Source organism: Pleurodeles waltl, chromosome 2_1 (genome assembly GCF_031143425.1).
Source record: "Pleurodeles waltl isolate 20211129_DDA chromosome 2_1, aPleWal1.hap1.20221129, whole genome shotgun sequence".
Lineage (NCBI taxonomy): Eukaryota > Metazoa > Chordata > Amphibia > Caudata > Salamandridae > Pleurodeles > Pleurodeles waltl.
In genome coordinates, this window is record NC_090438.1 from 714,717,605 (window position 1) to 714,734,659 (window position 17,055).

The 17,055-nt window shown below is 42.9% G+C and overlaps 1 protein-coding gene across 1 annotated transcript in view; it reads right to left on the reverse strand.

Moving 5' to 3' along the window:
- Positions 1 to 16,174, reverse strand: part of SLC35B3 (solute carrier family 35 member B3) — a 292,399-nt gene extending 276,225 nt beyond the window's left edge. The window contains exon 1 of the mRNA XM_069217185.1: positions 16,025 to 16,174. The gene's annotated coding sequence lies outside the window, so the exon portion shown is untranslated. The remainder of the gene's footprint in view (positions 1 to 16,024) is intronic.
- Positions 16,175 to 17,055: the final 881 nt, after the last annotated feature.

Sequence of the window (17,055 nt, forward strand, 5' to 3'; positions counted from 1 at the left end):
CATTGAAACTGAAGGAAAGGGCGGTGGGGAGGAAAGATCAGAATGGCCAATTATGCGTCCTTGATGTCGAGACACACCATCCAATGGTTGAGTTCGAGGAGGTCTTACAATAGATCGATCCCTTCCATCTTGAAGTGGCGGTAGATCAGCCATTTGTTGAATTCCCTTAGATTGATAACCGGACATTGGCCACCGTCCCTCTTCTCCACAAGGAATAAGCGGCTGAGGAAACCTGATGGACAGGGGAATGTCCTGACAATCTTGCACCTCTAAATTTGGAGTAGGGTCTGGTGGGGAGGAAAGATCCAAACTTGGATGCGTCCTGGTACTGTCCACGCTTGTGTCCAGGGCCCCTACAAGGGGCTGTAGGTTGCAAACAGCCGGCCGAGCACCCCCTGCTTCGGCCAGTCCTGATGACAACCCAAGGTGTACATATCTGATTAATTGACGTCTGTGCCTTGTTCAACAAAGTAAAGTTCTGCACAAACTTGCTCTGCTCCTGAACAAAAGGTCACCGAACAGTCCCCCTAAGGCGACGTACCCGCTTCCTAGGTTGCTAGATCCCCCAGTTTGGGGTCTATCTTGATGAAGAGCGAACAGTGCCTCTCGGTCGATAGTGCACATTTGGCATTCCCCAAAACGATAATAGCCCTCTGGGCCCACCCTAAAATAATGTCCGAAGGTATTCAAGGTGCCTGATGTCTTTGCATCCACCATGTCCAGGGTGCAAGGTAGGGGACCTTCCACATCCAAAAGCTTGTCCTGACAAGTGAGCCAGGACCAGTCGATCCATTTTTTGGGGTCACGCATAAACTTCTTTAGGAAAGTCGCCATGCGTTCATAGTTCTGAGGGGTCAGTGCTGCTTTGTCGCCTAAAGATGGGTGAGGACATTCGGCGTGAAGGCGGTTATGGACCTCTTTATGAAGGGGCTTGTGGAGGCGTCCCACGACATGGGTCACTACCTTGTCTGCTGGAGACTATTCCACTGAACGCGGCTGAACCAGCTGCTCCGGTTCGAGCATGTTGGATGTCCCAAGGGGAACGGAAGGAGGGTCTTTAAGAGGTCTGAGTGTAGGAGGGAGGGGAGCCAGGGGCTTGGCTACTCATCCTTGTTGCTATAAGACCTGGACTGGGAGTCGTCTAGTGGAGGTAACTGGGCAGAGAGGAGGGGGATGGGGCTGCGGAGCCCGCGACGGGACCAGGGTTTGAGGGTGTGTGTTAGGCACCAGACTCTGGACCATAAAGGCTCGTTTTAACCTAGGGTCCCTTTTTTGCTTGGGAGGTGCTGCAGGTTGGAGTCCTGATCCGGAAGTAGGGAAGGCACGGGTATCGTACATTACTGGGAGGGGTTTATCGCAGAGTTCTGTGTATTATAATAATCTCTGCTCTAGGGAGGCCACCGCCTGCTTAACTGCGTTCCAAATAGATACGTTCATGATCATGCAAAAATGTTCAATTGGCAGGTAAGTGATGTTTTCTTCCTCAACCTCACTCTTGATGAGGATTGTAACTTACCGGGATCACCAGTGTCAGAAAGCGAGGTCTGTGTTATCAGGAGGGGCAGAGGGTGGAACGTGGGGCCTGGGGTCACCAGGGGAGCAAAGAGGCAGTACTGGAGGTGTGGTATTACCACTCAAGTAATGGGGACAGCTGTATGCAGGTGGGAGTGCCTGCCAGGACACCAAAGTGCCCATTATGGTGAGGAGGGCATGCATGCCTGGCCCGGTGCCTAGGTATGAAGGAGCACTTGCTATGCACCTAATATAATATACTGATCGCTGCCAGGGCAATAATGCTCCAGACGAGGGGGGCATGGCACAGAGTTAGGCACTCTGCCAGTCGCGATTCGTCTATTTCTTTGATCAATTTCAACGACGTGTGCTGGCCAGGAGCCTGAGAAGAGTGCAGTCTAGTAGACGGAGGGGCACAAGCCATTGAGCCCCGAAGTGCAGATTAGTCACCAAAGCAGCTATGGAGGAACGCTAGTGTTCCCTCCCCCCCGTCACGTCCTAGAAGGGGAAGAGCAGTCAAAGCCTTAAAACAGAGCAATAATTAAACAAAGCAAAGGAAAAAGCCCGGCCTGGTACTAGAGACACTTATCTCGGCTGCAGGAGCAGTGAAGAAAGAGGAGGTGGCAACAGAGACAATGGACTTTCTGTGGGACACAAGCTGATGAATGGATACAGATTTCTGTTGTTTGTTGAATTTCCCAAGTAGTGATGGGAAATGTAGTTCTTGTTAGCCAGCTGCGGTGTAATAAAGTAGTGGAGAAAGAACAGCATAATCCTCGCCTTAGAGTCGGACACAGAATTAAAAACGTTAAAACCCTGAAAAAGTCTGACTCATCCCATCAATTAGTGAGGTATCACAGCAGTCATAATGGCATACTGCAGGAGATGCTCTGAGGAAGGACATTTACAAACATTCTTCATGGGAAAAGAACACCTATATTGGTTGCACTGGTGGTCACAAATACTTAGGTATTTGAGGGATGAACTCTGTTTACAAATTCCTCTGAAAGATTAAGAGGAGCAACACATGACTCTTAAATTTAAACAAACCCTATCTGCAGACTATTAAATCAAACAAAATGTATTTTCTTTGTAATGAACTTAAACGTTTTAATTTCTATTTTTATTTTACATTTTAAATATTTTAAAGCTCTGTTTCTATTAGTTTCAATTACTTGAAATTGTTAAACTAAACATTCTCTCTTTCCTTTTGTGTTTCCTTCATTATTTCCTTTTGAGACATTCCCTATTCTTAACCTGCAATAGAGCATTTACAAATCTGAAGAATTACTACAGAGTACAAAGGGGACGAGTCCCTGCCTTATTCTCTTTTCTTTTTGTGTTCTTCATTATTTCATTTTTTTCTGATGGGATATTCCCTGTTCTTAACCTCGGACAGAACATACACACATTTAGGGAATTACTACTTAGAGCAAGCATTTGTAATGCAACAGGTCTTGCATTTCTTCAAGTTAGAGCTATTAGCAGCTGTAAACTCCCAACTGACTTTTCTTGCCTCATTAAATGGAAAGAAAAAAAAGAGCGCGATCGCGCTGCTACAGTTCACTCTATCAGCAAAAGTGCAATTATGTACATAACCGGCAAAAGAGCAATTAACTATGTAACAGGGTCGATGTCATGCAAAGCGATCGACTTTTGCCAAATGAGATCGCACTGCGAAAAAAGAGAAAAAGTAGTCCACAAACAGGACAGAAAACAGCAAACCTCGTATGTTTTCAGCACTTGGTCGCTGCGCTCGAGGAGAACAAACCATTAGAAAAGGCATGACGTATGCATGCCTTCCACTAATAAAATGAAGCAGATTTTAAAAGGCAAGCCCACGAATCAATGAAAGACACCGACGTGACATGGACGGGGCTCCAAGCCCTTTTCTAACTACTACAGAGTCTCGCAAGCAATACACATGCGTAAGCGCAGGCTCAACCCTAAAAAGGGAACTGATCATACTAGTCACTTCCACATTTGCTTGGTCTAACACCAATAATATTTTAGCACTAAAACCCCAATATGCAAGGTAATAATAGCATGAAATATATTTCGGATAGCAGTTTTTATTCAACTTGCTAAATGTACAAAGGAAATGATAATGTCAGACCCACAGTCCGGATTCAGAGCATGCCGAGACACAGAGTCAACCATTATCTCTATTTAGTATCACCTCAAACTCACAGTTTAAAGGAACGGATTGCTTCTTACCTCAGAGACAAAGTGCAGTTTTTCGCCCACATATCACATTAGCTCCTAACACTCAACACTGTGGTGTCCCTCACGGCTCCATATTATCTCCTATGTTAGTCAAATCGTAGCAAACACTCTGATTTAGAGTTTGGCTGAGGGGGTTACTCCATCACAGACATAGCTGATATCCTGTCTGTAGTATTATAATCCCATACTAGCCTGTGGAGATCGTAATATGGCAGACGGGATATCTGTCACATCTGGATGGAGTAATCTGTTGTCCAAACTCTAAATCAGGCCCAAATCATTCACCTCACCTTGTTGCAACTACACAGATGACACACAATCACTCTAAAAACATGGATGGCCCAGAAGAACTCTACAAATCAAAACTTGACAACTGCCTTTGTGCCATAAACAGTTAGATGATAAGTAACCAACTAAAGCTCAACACTGCAAAGACAGAAATCATGACATGCAGACAATGGTAAAAATACCAACCTACTGCCATTGGAGCCCAAGGAATTTGAGGCTCTTCTATCAACATCAAGAGAAGTCAGAAACCTAGCCGTAAGTACAGATGCACGCCTATTCCGGCTTCCACATGTCAGAAACATCACAAAGCATTATGTAAGAAGTTGAGTTTTAGATTGAGGGGATGAAATCCCTACTCTAGCAACAACCATAATCCTTGTCAGGATAAACCACAAAAGTCACTAAATTATTCTGGGTTTACCAATCTGGCTTGGCACAAAAGCAGTCAGGCTGGGGCACTTTGTCAAGTATTTGTTAAGTATTTATGCAGAACTTAAACAGTAATAAAGTGAGAACACAACACGAGAAAAATCCCACACCAAGTTAGAAAACTTAAAATTTTAAAAACTAAAATGACACAAAAACAAGTTACATCCAATCTGTAAAACCAGAATTTTAAAATGTCAAAGTTTTTTGTGAAATCTAGCACCTAAAAGATAAAAGCATCAACTGCGGGTATCTGGTAGCGCAAGACCAGGGCCAAGTCAAAAGTTAAGACCGACCGTATAGTGCACCGATATGATACACGAGGTGAATTGGCTCTGGTCTCGGCTTACCATCAGGCTTACAAAAATTTTGAAGCAAAGTCCAGCAGAAGATAAGAGTTCGGTGGGCAAGGCAGCATGCTGTGTCCGACGAGGGGTCACCATCACCAGGGAGCACCGGATGAGGTCTCAGTAAAGCCATCAACAATGGTGGGAAAAAGGAAAGGATTTCCATGCAGAGGAGGTCATGGTCATGGTCATCGCCTGTCGCCATCCAGCTGGTGAAGATTTTTACCTACCTTTGGAAGTAAAAAATCTCCAGCTGGACGAAGCTGCAAGCCGTAGCCTAAGAGTGCTCCAGGAGGCAAGACCATCACTCGAACAGGATTTGCTCCTCCAGAGAAGAACATTTTGGGTGCTACCTAGTCAGGCTGACAGGTGATCAAACTTGGGTGGATCAGCAGGCCTGTAGGTCCCGATATTCGGTTAGTTCTTCTGGCACTTTTTGGTGAACATTTTTCTAAGTCCCAACTTTTACAGTTAGGCAGGACACCACATCCAAGGGCCCAGGACCAGGCAAGGACCACAAGGGGAGGAAAGGGGGTCAGAACTAACTCCACCAGAAGCCAGGTGCAGGATTCAGTCTTTGAAGTTTAGGTACCTGTAGCGCACACAGGAGGCCAGTCAACAAGCCCTGGGAGACACTTTGGTATTCTGTGTGCTCAAGGAGATGGTCCTCTCTCCTTCAAGCAGCAATATTGGGTGCAGGCAGCAGAGCTGTCTCTAAAGAACAAGGCAGCCCTCAAGAAGCAGGGCAGCCCTCTGGTACCAGTAGGGCAGTCCCCTGGAGTACAATACAGTTCTACTGAAGCCTTCCACAGGTCTAGGGGTATACCGAAGACATGGCTCAGAAGGACCAATATTTATACCTGGGACTTTGAAGTAGGGGGTGACATCCTGGTGAATTCCACATCGGATTCTGGAAAGTTCTTCCCTCCTCTGCCAAGGCACCAAGTAGTCTGGGATGATAAAAGACCGATGGCAGATCACATTGTGTGTGCTGGAGGCAGCTGTATGAAATGTAATTGAGGCACTGCATAAAAACAGGATTTTTGCAGGTTTCCCCATTGCTTGCCCCCATTTGGTTTACAAACTGCAGATTTTTAACTCCACAGTGCAATGAAGCCAGCTAACCAGGCCCCAGCGCTAGTGCCCCCTCCTTAAAACTGATGTGTATGTACTAGTATCCACAACTGGCTAGAACATTAACCAGTCCCTGGTAAGTGGTACCAATGGTACCCAGGGCATGGGACTTAAAGGCATCACCAGGGCTGGAGCACTGTTTCTGCCGCCCTGAGAGACCCAAGTAAACAGATGGCAGCAGGTCTATCATTGAAGACTGCAGGAGAAGTGCAACCTGCCCCAACTCAACTTTGCCCTCACTATGTGTAGCACGGTCAAAGCATTACTTTTAATATATGCCAGTTACCCAAAAGGTAGGCCTCATTAGCCAAGGAGGCAGGGTGCATTATATTAAAAGTGTGGGCATATAAGTGCAAACTTTTATGACCCTATAGTAACCTCTTCCATTTAGGGCTACAATTGGTCAGGGGGCCATAGGCTAACATGGGCTGACACCTGAGCATCATGAGGTCCCCAACTCAATTACAGACCTCCTGAAGTATGTCATGTTTGGTTTCTAACAACGTTTCATTAAACTTTACTTTATTCGGAAGTCAGATTTAATGACATGCACCCAGGTCGCTACATTAGAGGTTGCACACCTGGCTACCGCAGCCTTTCCGATGTCCGAGCTGACAGCCTACAAGCTGCTACAGCTGTGACAGGAATCTGAGCCCCTGCCAGAAGAGATAGACACTCCCAGGAGTCAGAAAAAAGGGACTGCATGGGCAGGATGTGTCACCTCCCTTCCTGACAGGATGGCTAGTATAGTGGCATATCAAGGCAGTGAGCATCAAAGCCCACACCGCCCCGATAGTCAAGCAGGCTGACTCCCTAAGGAGAACAAAGCAATCTCCCTGCCCCAAGGCACATTGGCACCTGGGTAGGTGGGTAAATTAGGTAGTCAGGAGGCATACATTCCCAGAAAGCTAGCCACAGCCTTTGGGTGGGATACCTGGTCTGTACATCCAAGGATAGGGTCGGCCATTTTGAAAAGTGGCAGAATAAAGTGTTCTGGGTAGAGAATGTGATTTTACTTGCAACAAGGACAATGAAGAGACCCGAGTGTGCAACATGAGGACCTGCACAAAGAAAAGGTGTGAAACTCTTTACCTGTGGCAACCACCATGCAACTGCGACTCGTCCTGGACCAGAGACCACTTCCAAAGCCAAGTGGAATATCTCCGAGCATCAAAGGCAACTCCATAACGCCCTTGGGCTAGAGGCATTTGTCCACTGCAGTCCGCAGATAAAAACCTGTTCCCGGATGTAAAGAATCACTGGCCAACAGGCCCACAAAGAGATCGCCCACAAGTAAATGTCCTAGTAGTGCATTGTGGGAAACATATTTCTGACCTCTAGAAAGTTTCAGGTGGCTACTGTTTTCTCCTGGACTCCAGGAGATCAAAGAACTGCACTTTGTTTGCTGCTGCCAAGGCTTGTTGGAGGCCATCTAGGCTATCACTACCTTTGCTTGATGCTGCACCTTGAGGGAACCCTACAGCACCTTCAACCACCCTCCTCAGTGGCTCAGGTGTGCGTCTTTAAATCCATTTCCTCACCAGCACCATCTAAGTGGTAAAACCAGCACCCGGAGCACCCACGTTCAGCACCAAGGAAGGCCCAGACCACTCTGCACCCAGGCCGTAGGAGCCATGTAAAGCTGTACTGCCTGGCAAACCATGGTCCAGGGACCTGCACCAGCTTATCCGCCAGTGGGTTACCCTGAACTCATCCTGCAAGTGACCGATTGTCATTAGTGGATTTCTCGATTGACCGTAATTTTAAAGTTTGACCGCATTGAACTGGACTGATTTATTTTTCCTTTCAAAATCCATAACTCAGGATATATATATATATATATATATATATATATATATATATATATATATATATATATATATTTATATATATATATATATATATATGTGTGTGTCGGATTGTGCTTGTTTGGTGTCTAAATTTATATAAACATCTGGTCTAATTTTACAAATTGGTGTCAGATTTCTTTTGACTTGTGTCATTTATTTATCATCCATGTTGGTACTCTGAAATGCTTAACACATGTTCTCCTAGTAAAGCCTGACTGCTCCGTGCCACACTACTAAGACTGAGCTGAGGATTTATTACTGTGAATCAAAAGGACCCTGTTTGGGGTATTGTCAGAGTACTGCATAGTGACACCTAACCAGCCTCATTAAATAATACTCCACTTTCCTACAGGCAGGGAGTACCTCTTCCCCAACCATCCTGCCAACAACTAACTTTGTTTCACTGTCTGGGAAGAATACATAAAGGCCAATTGACAAGCTCTTCAAAGTCATGTGATCCAGGCATTAGGCACCAAATGATTAGGATAAGAAAACGCCACCTTTCTAAAAGTGGCATTTTCAGAATTGTGACTGAAAGTCTGACTTTACCATTAAAAAGAATGTTAAATTACAATTCATTTGAGTGCAAACTTGATACTCCTACCTGTTCCCTATCAAATGTTAGCATATATTAAATGTAACAAAGTAACCCAATGTTATCTAATGGGAGAGACAGGTCTTACAACAGTGAAAAACAAAATTAGTTTTTTTTTTTTTTTTTTTTTTTACTAACAGGACATATAAAACTTAAAAACACTTAAAAAGACATGACCTACTTTTTAAATACAATGCATCCTGCCTATGTGCTGTTTAGGGCCGAACCGAAGGGTGACATGTTTTTAAAAGGTAGGCTTAGGCCTGGAAAAGGGTTGATTTTGCCAGGTTGAATTGGCAGTTTTAAAACTGCACCACAGGCTGAAATGGCAGACCTGAGACATGTCTTAAAGTCCTGTTTAGGAGGGTGGCACAATGATTCCTGCAGGCCCACTAGCAGCATTTAATTTACAGGCCCCGGTACATGCAGTACCATTGCAAAGGTCTTGAAAGTAAATTACATGTGGCAGTCAAGTGTAAGCCAATAATACCATGTTTTAAGGAGAGAGTACAAGCACTTTAGCACTGGCTAGCAGTAGTAAAATAGTAAGAGTCTTAATGCCAACAACACACATTTGAGAAACCAAGAGAGGTGAAAGCAAAATGTTTTCTGCAAGACTGCACTAAGAATGACAAGTTTAACACCTGCATTCTACAGAATGAAAACAGTGCGTTGCATTTTTCCATATCTTGGTCTTTTGCTTCACTAATGACCTAGGAGAAACACTCATGCACTGACAAAATTCTCTGGAATGCGTGTCTTGGTCTAAAGAAAACATTTATTAATTCACTTCGCAAGGTTCGTAAAAGGAGGTGAACATGCTGAAAGTACACATTTTAAAATGGTCACAGCAATTAAATAAAAACATGTGCAAATGATTCTCCACTGCAATATACACAGCAAATATATGTATCTATGTTATAATGCAAAGCAAATAATGAATTGAAAAATATGCATCACTATGAGGCAAGGACACATCTGCTTCATCTCCCTCATATCAGCATCAGATCGCCAGATCCCAGAATCGATCGTAGAGAGAGAGAGATCAATTATCCTCAAGGGAAGGATGACACACCTCAGTGTCCTGAGCATGTCTGAGATCTGAATCACTCACATCCTGGTCCATCTGGTCTCAGCCTCTTATACTTTGAACAAACAAGAGAGGAAAATTCAAGAAACTCCCTCTCACTGCAGAAGTTTGTTATTAAAAAAATGCTGATTGCTTTAGGCCAGCTTTGAAAAGAACATGTCGGGTCTTGGCTAAAATCCCAAGGTGCCCCTTCAAAACAAAACCGTTCCCTGCCGTCCTAGGACATTCTTATCAGTCTAATCCCTTGGTGGGAAAGAACACGAAAACAAGCAGAATAAAAACATGAGCACATTGTATAACATGGAAACCTACTTGCAGCTTTTAACATGGTGGTGGCTAATGCTAAAATAAAGTCAATAGGCAAAATGAAGTTGGTGGTCACTAATGTGATGGTGAGCTTCTAGGTTAAGTGTAACGTGGAGTCAGTGGTCAAAACACAAATATCATTACACTTGGATACAAACAAATGCCACACGCCACCCTTAGTCTCGTAATTTCTAAGCGGAACCAGTTTCAACATACGTAAAATATAACTAATTGAAAATGCTGCTGCAAGACTCCATTTCGCCTTTATGTAAGAGAACACATGACTTCAGTCCTGCCATCACTCCAGTGGCTACCTATGGCTAGAAGGCACTCTGTATTGTCCACAGAGCCTCTAAGGGAACAGGAACAATTTACCTATAAGTTCAAGCAGTACAAACTAAATACAACAACATGCTTACATCACTAATCATAATACTACCTTATCATAAGAAAATCCATAAGGAAGCTTGCACCACAAATCATAATTCCATCTTATCATAAGAAATGCATAGGAGGCATTGTTTTCTCAGTAAAAGCTGCCACGTTCTGGAACTCACTATCAGACAAGACTTGGAGCATTAAGGCACACATACACTTCAGAAGACAGCTGAAAACAGGGCCATTTCCAAAATAACTACATCATTCAACAACCATGGACATGACCCTGAAAGATAATGGCACCTTCAAGTTCAATCTACACTTTATATCCCACAGATATGGGGCATCCCAACCTGCACACTAATTTGTATATCCAGGTAAATTAAGAAGGGCTGCCTATGAATAACTTGGCTATTAGATAATAATGTCAATTCATTTGTAACACTTATGCCCCCCAAGTACTAATACCATAACACTTGTGGGTCAGCAGCCAATTATAGTTTAATCATCTTAATTCACATAAGACAAGTATGTTGCGGGTCCTGTCAATCACCTAGGACTGTACTAATCAATAAACCACCCATCAACTAAAAAGGCAAGGAATAACTAATGAGATCTGTTACACACTGCTGGCCAACTGGAGTAGTTCAACCTAGTCCACCACTGCAGGTCTCAACCAGTGACACACAATGACATTCAGACATAAGATGAAATTAACAAAGCCGTTCCCAGTAAATCTCCTTCACTCAGTGCAGCAACCAGCTATTGAGAATATGATTATAAGAAATACCAACAAACATTGGAAAAGCCAATAGGTCACGCCTATGCAAGAGCTATTGGCTTTGCCAATGTGTTTTAGCCATGTTGTACACCATTGTGGCTGCTGTTCAGTACGGCTCAACATTAATGGCGTAGAGAGTCTTGTGGAGTGTTGTAGAGTAGAGTGGCAAAGAGTAGAGTAGAATGTTGTAAAGTGGAGGGGCAAAGAGTGTTGTGTATTAGAGCGGCACAGTGTGGAGTTGCGTAGAGTGGCATACAGCAGAGTGGCATTGGACAGAGTGGACTTATGTAGAGTGCATTGGCATACAGTATTGCACAGTATAGTAGCGTAGAGTACGATGCCATTGAATTCAGTGGATGCAGGAGCGCAGATTAGAGTGGTGCATAGTAGAGTGGAGTGACACTGAGGACCATGGCACAGAGAGCAGTGGCACAGAGTAGAGTCGAGTGGCATAGAATGCAGGGTAGAATCAAGTGGCATAGAGTACAGTGGCGTAGAGTGGTGCAGAGTAGAGTGCCACTGGACCTCTCGGCTGCCTTTGATACGGTTGACCATGACACCCTTATTCAAAGACTCCACGAAGCCGGCATACAAGGGACTGCTCTCGACTGGATTACTTTCTATCTTCAAAAAAGATCTAATATCATCTACTCGCCCCCCTTCTCGTCCAAACCCTACCTCACAAAAGCAGCGGTCCCCCAAGGATCAATCATCTCACCTTTGCTTTTCAACATCTACATGATATAATTACCAGAACTGATTAATGATTTCCATCTCACATGCTACAACTATGCAGATGACACACAAATACTACTTAAATTAGAATGCCCCAAAAACATTGAAAACTCAGAAATCTTCAGTTGCCTCAGAGCCGTTGATTAATGGATGATCTGGAGCCATCTCAAACTAAATACCTCCAAAACAGAAATACTCATATGTGGTGACTGGAAAAGTTATGACCCTCTGTGCGTCTGGCCTGACGATCTCGGACCACCTCCTCAATTATTCATGGAAGTTAAAAACCTTGGAATCGCCATGGACTCCAAGTTAACTATGAATGCCCAAGTGGACAAATTAGAACGAACAAGCTTCATCACCTTGAAGACTCTACGACGCATCTTCCCCCACCTCGGATTTCCACACAAGGTGCAAGCTACTATCTTGCTTGTACTATCCAAACTGGATTATGCCAATGGCCTCTACCATGAATCATCTCTATCGATTATGAAAAAACGACAACGTATTCAGAACTCTGCAGCAAGGCTACTATCACATGTAAAGCCCCAAGCCCACATCTCCCCTGCCTTGAGAGCACTACACTAGTTACCCGTTGCCAGAAGATGCACTTTCAAGCGTTTTTGTATCACCCACAAAGCTATACATGGAACAGGACCGCTTTTTATCAGAAACAAAATAACCAAATACATCCAACAAAGAAGCCTCCGCTCAGGATTGGCACCCCACCTTAGAACACCACCATACAAGAAAAAGACTATAGGTGGTACATCCTTCTCCGTTCAAGCAGCCAAACTATGGAATTCATTACCCCCACCTATAAGAGCCACAGATAACTTTCTTGTCTTCAGAAAACTACTCAAGAGTTGGCTATTTCCTTCATAACCACCATATTCAAACAACTATGGACTGCATATGCCTATATTGATAAATATTTTTTCTGATTATGTATATATTTCTAGTTATGTATAGTTCTTTAGAAAATATGTATCACTACTATGTCATAACAATAAAATACACACACACTCTTTAAACCTGTTTAACTAAGTATATTTACCCATGGTTCTAAATATGTATTGTATGCACATATATGTGTGTATTCATGTGTGTGTATGTATATATGTGTGTGTAGTGCATGTTGTTCTGTGCTTGGCATGTTCGTGGGTCATTGCATGGCTCCTGGGTGGGTTGGTATATATACTAGATATCTATGAATCCCTGCTCCCATCTTATATCACACTTATCTACCCATTATCATATGCCATGTCTCTATCAATCTATCCTCCATTCCCACTCTGACTCATACCAAAGCCATTCTACTACTTTCATCTCCTAAATAACTCTGCCTAAGCTCTTCCTTCCGCTTCCACATCTAACTCACCAAATCTCACTTTACTACCATGACCTCCCAAACAACCCTACTCCCTCATTTATCTCACCCTGCTACTATGATCTCCGTAACCTTTCCACAGACTCTTCCCTCCTGCATCCACCTTTACTCATCCCAAGCCTAAATCCAATTACCATATACTCCCAATTAACACTTCTGGATTTCTTTCCTCCTCCACCCCTCCATTACTCCAGTCAATCTAACTAACAAACTCTCATATACGCGGCTCAAATTAACTCATAATAATACTAAAACTGTACTCATATTTCCCGCTACTAATACATCACTAATTCTTGTTGGGTTTCGGAGTTGTGTGCTACTCGCCGAAAAGTGCTTTGACACCTCGTCAGGGGTAGTAAGCGCTATATATATACCATTACAATACAATACAATACAGTGAGGTGGCATAGGGTGGAGTAGGATAGAGTGGAGTAGTGCAGAGTAGATTGGTGTAGATTTCAGTGGCTCCTCAGTTAAGTTCACTCCTTTCTAAAAATCACACACCTATTATTGACACCCTTGGGTATGTAAGCTGACTAAGGGCATTAGACTGTCAAGACCCCTGGAACCCAGGTACTCTGGCTTGTGGGATGTGAATTTGGTCCAACGACGACTCATGAATTGGGAAGATAACCAATATTTTTCCAGGAAGGAGCCCTCTGCGAAACTGGCTTTTTTATTATATTTGATCTCATGCAAGAGAGTTTCCGATGTGCGAGCACTGGATATCTCAGCAAGAGTTTTCACACCTGACTGTGTTACCTTCAATATTTCTAGAAGTAAAGCAAACATCAGGTCATTAACTTATTCATCCTTGAATCATACACCTAAGCTGTGTGTGTTTAGGTACTTTAAAGCTTATGAGGATAATAACAGTGAAATCAGGTCCAGGGGGCTGGGGGGCAGACTATGGCCAAAAGAAGCATTATACAGATAACAGGCCTTTGTTTTAAGCAGAAAAATGTTATTGCATTTTTTTAAATGTAACAGTACTTAACTGCAATGTTTAAAGAGGTCTGGAGATATTTAAACATTGCCATCTTTATATAATAATTGGGAATAATTCTGAGGGGGGCCCCAATTACTTATTTTCCAACTAGGGGGGGCGCAGAACTGAAAAGTTTGGAGACCACTGACCTAAAGCCATCCACATAGGTGGTAGACTAGAGGAAATTATAAACGCGGCAGATTGGTCATCAGAAATTAATTTTAAAAAGTTTTATTTAAACCTATTTTTTACACCGCAGCCCTAGTGGTAAGTAAGCTATGAACATGCATAATCTTCGCCTCCAGACCTGACATAGAATGAAAAATGTCCTAACTACTGAGGAGGAAAGTTTCAATTCCATTAAGGACACAGAAGTGAGGATTATCCCACTGGGAGACATCATGTGGTGATATCTCCTTCCTACCCAGGACTCCTTGCTTAACAGTAAATAATATTTAGGATTTATTCCATTGATAATGGACAAAGGTTTTGACTCTATCATAGTATAGTGATTCTGGTTCAGATGAGATAATAATTTGAACAATTTATAAAAGTTCTTGATTGTCGCTATGCAAACTCAGTGATTTTTTCCCATAGACACTGATCCTAAACTCGAATAAAGGCCCATGAACGGTTAGCTTCGCCCAGTGGAGAAGAGGAACAGGACGGGACATTAGACATAATATGACTGGACACTGGTTGCTCTGCTTACCTATTCCCTATGGTTCATGGGAAATGTAATGAATGTTTGTTTATTCTCAACAATGTTCTTTGAAGTTGCTGGATAATAATACGTGAAGAAAGAAGTGCATAATCCTCGCCTTCGTGTCCTTAATAGAACTGAAACTTTCCTTCTCGACAGCTATGAAATGTTTAATTCTTAATGTTACAGAGGTATAATCTGCTTTGTATCTTATCTTCCACACCTGGTATTGCTTGCAGACAGAAAACATCATACGACTTTTCCATAGTAAGGATTGATAATCTTGCCAGGCTAAGCATGTCTCCTCAGACCCCTTCCACAGAAGTAGGGACACAATTGCTGATCATTTCTTTGTATAACCAAGAAGTCAGTTTTTGTCTTGCTCAGATTTCTTTTCATAAATGCCAAAAATAAAAACGTGTTTAGAAAAGTAGAAAACTGCAGAAAAAGAACCACTTCTATGTTAAAAACTTGCACGTTGCAGTTGACAGTTTGGTGCTTGTAATGATATGCATTAATTATGATAAATGGTTTTCTGTGAGGAAATTTACAGCTCCTTGCAGTAGTAAATGCCAAGCCTTTTATCATCGTGAACTATGAAACTGTACTGCCCTCCCTGTAACTATCATGCTAAAATGGAGCACTAGGTTAGTAGGTTAGTGACCACGCAATTCAGGGGTTTTGCAGAAGTTTCAAGATCTTTTTCAAAGCTTCTTATTGCTTAACATGACGTCATTTCTTAGAGTTGTTACTGTCCATAAACGTAATTGCTTGGTTTTATTTGAGAAAATGCGTCAATCTTAAGTGTCACACATTTGGCTGTTGAATGCCACTCATAAGTACAGTGGAACCATGGAAATATCGCACATAAGCAATCTGAAACCTTGGCAACCATAGTTATGAGAAGCAGAAACAACATAACCTGCCCACAAATAACTACCCCGATGAAGGTATATTTCAAGCAAGTGGTGTTATGACAACCATTATTACAAAACTTTTTAACACTTAAATAGTGCACAAACGATCACTCGTTATGGGATCGGTACATTCAAGATGATATTCTTAATATGAATTCACACGTTTCAGTGTTTATACTCCTTCCTATGAAACCCATAAGGAGCATTTGTCACCCGCTCATGGAAACGTGCATATTAGGACATAAGCGAAAACTGGTTACCCCTGATTCTGTAAATATAACTAAAATAATGTGCTTAATAATGCTTTCATGAAAAGCCTTCCGAGTGAAAAAGAAGTGTCCCAAACGTGCAACCTTACCTCCCGTCTCCGGACAGAACAGCTCAAACATCGGAGTGACTTTACTTCGTTTCTGGCGGTAATCAACTTTAATATGTCCAAAATACTAGGGAAGATTTTGAGAGAGCTGGCTTTAAAGTGACCGACATGGCAATAACCGGTAGTAGGAGTGTCTTTGCCGCTGTCCTTCCCATGAAACTTTCCGATTGGTAACACAAGATTGACCCGCCCCGAAAACCTCTAACCCACACATCTCCGCAGCAACCTTACAACACAGGAAGAACCCGCCCCCAAGGCTTCGCCAGAAACTAGCCTAGCGATGCTCCGGAAGCAATGGACCAGCTGCACTACAGTCCGCCAAAAAAACAAAACAAAAAAAACAGTGGGACGATATGGCGAAAGACGAGTTCTTCAAAATAGGGTCCATCATGGTCTTTTGAGCAAGCAGTTCAGGGAGGCGAGTGTGACTAGTTGCCTGGAGGATCATGTAGACCTCGACGTCCCAGTTGGCAACGTGTGGCACAAGAAGCAGGAGGTGGACTGTGTGGAGCCAAGAAGAAGGGGCAAGAATGACTGCTTTTATAGGCTGACCAGCCATTTAAACTCAAAAACAAGGAGGAGGTGCTTATTTTGTTTTTGGGCACTCCATGAGAGTACATGGATGTGCTTTCTTCATCTCGTGCCTGGTCCTATTATTTTTTCTCTTAATAAATGAATGCTCTCTTTTTTACAACCCACCGCCTGTTCTCTGTTCTTTATTGCCCTACCCTTCCAACCTACTCCTTGGCTGCAGTTATTTATAAACTGTAGAATACACATATATATACTTCCACGGGCTGGTTTCCAGCTTGCATCACCGTCTAAAAATAAAACTACAAGTCCCAGAATGAATATGTGTGCTCCACATAACGTGTACCAAGCAGATCAGAGTGCATATACTGTAAAACTGTAAAAATAACTGGTGATTAATGTTTTTTTTAGAGAGAGAACATAGTTTTGTCTATGGAAGTTTAGACTCATTATGAGGTAGCGCAGAGGGTAATGTTCTCTTT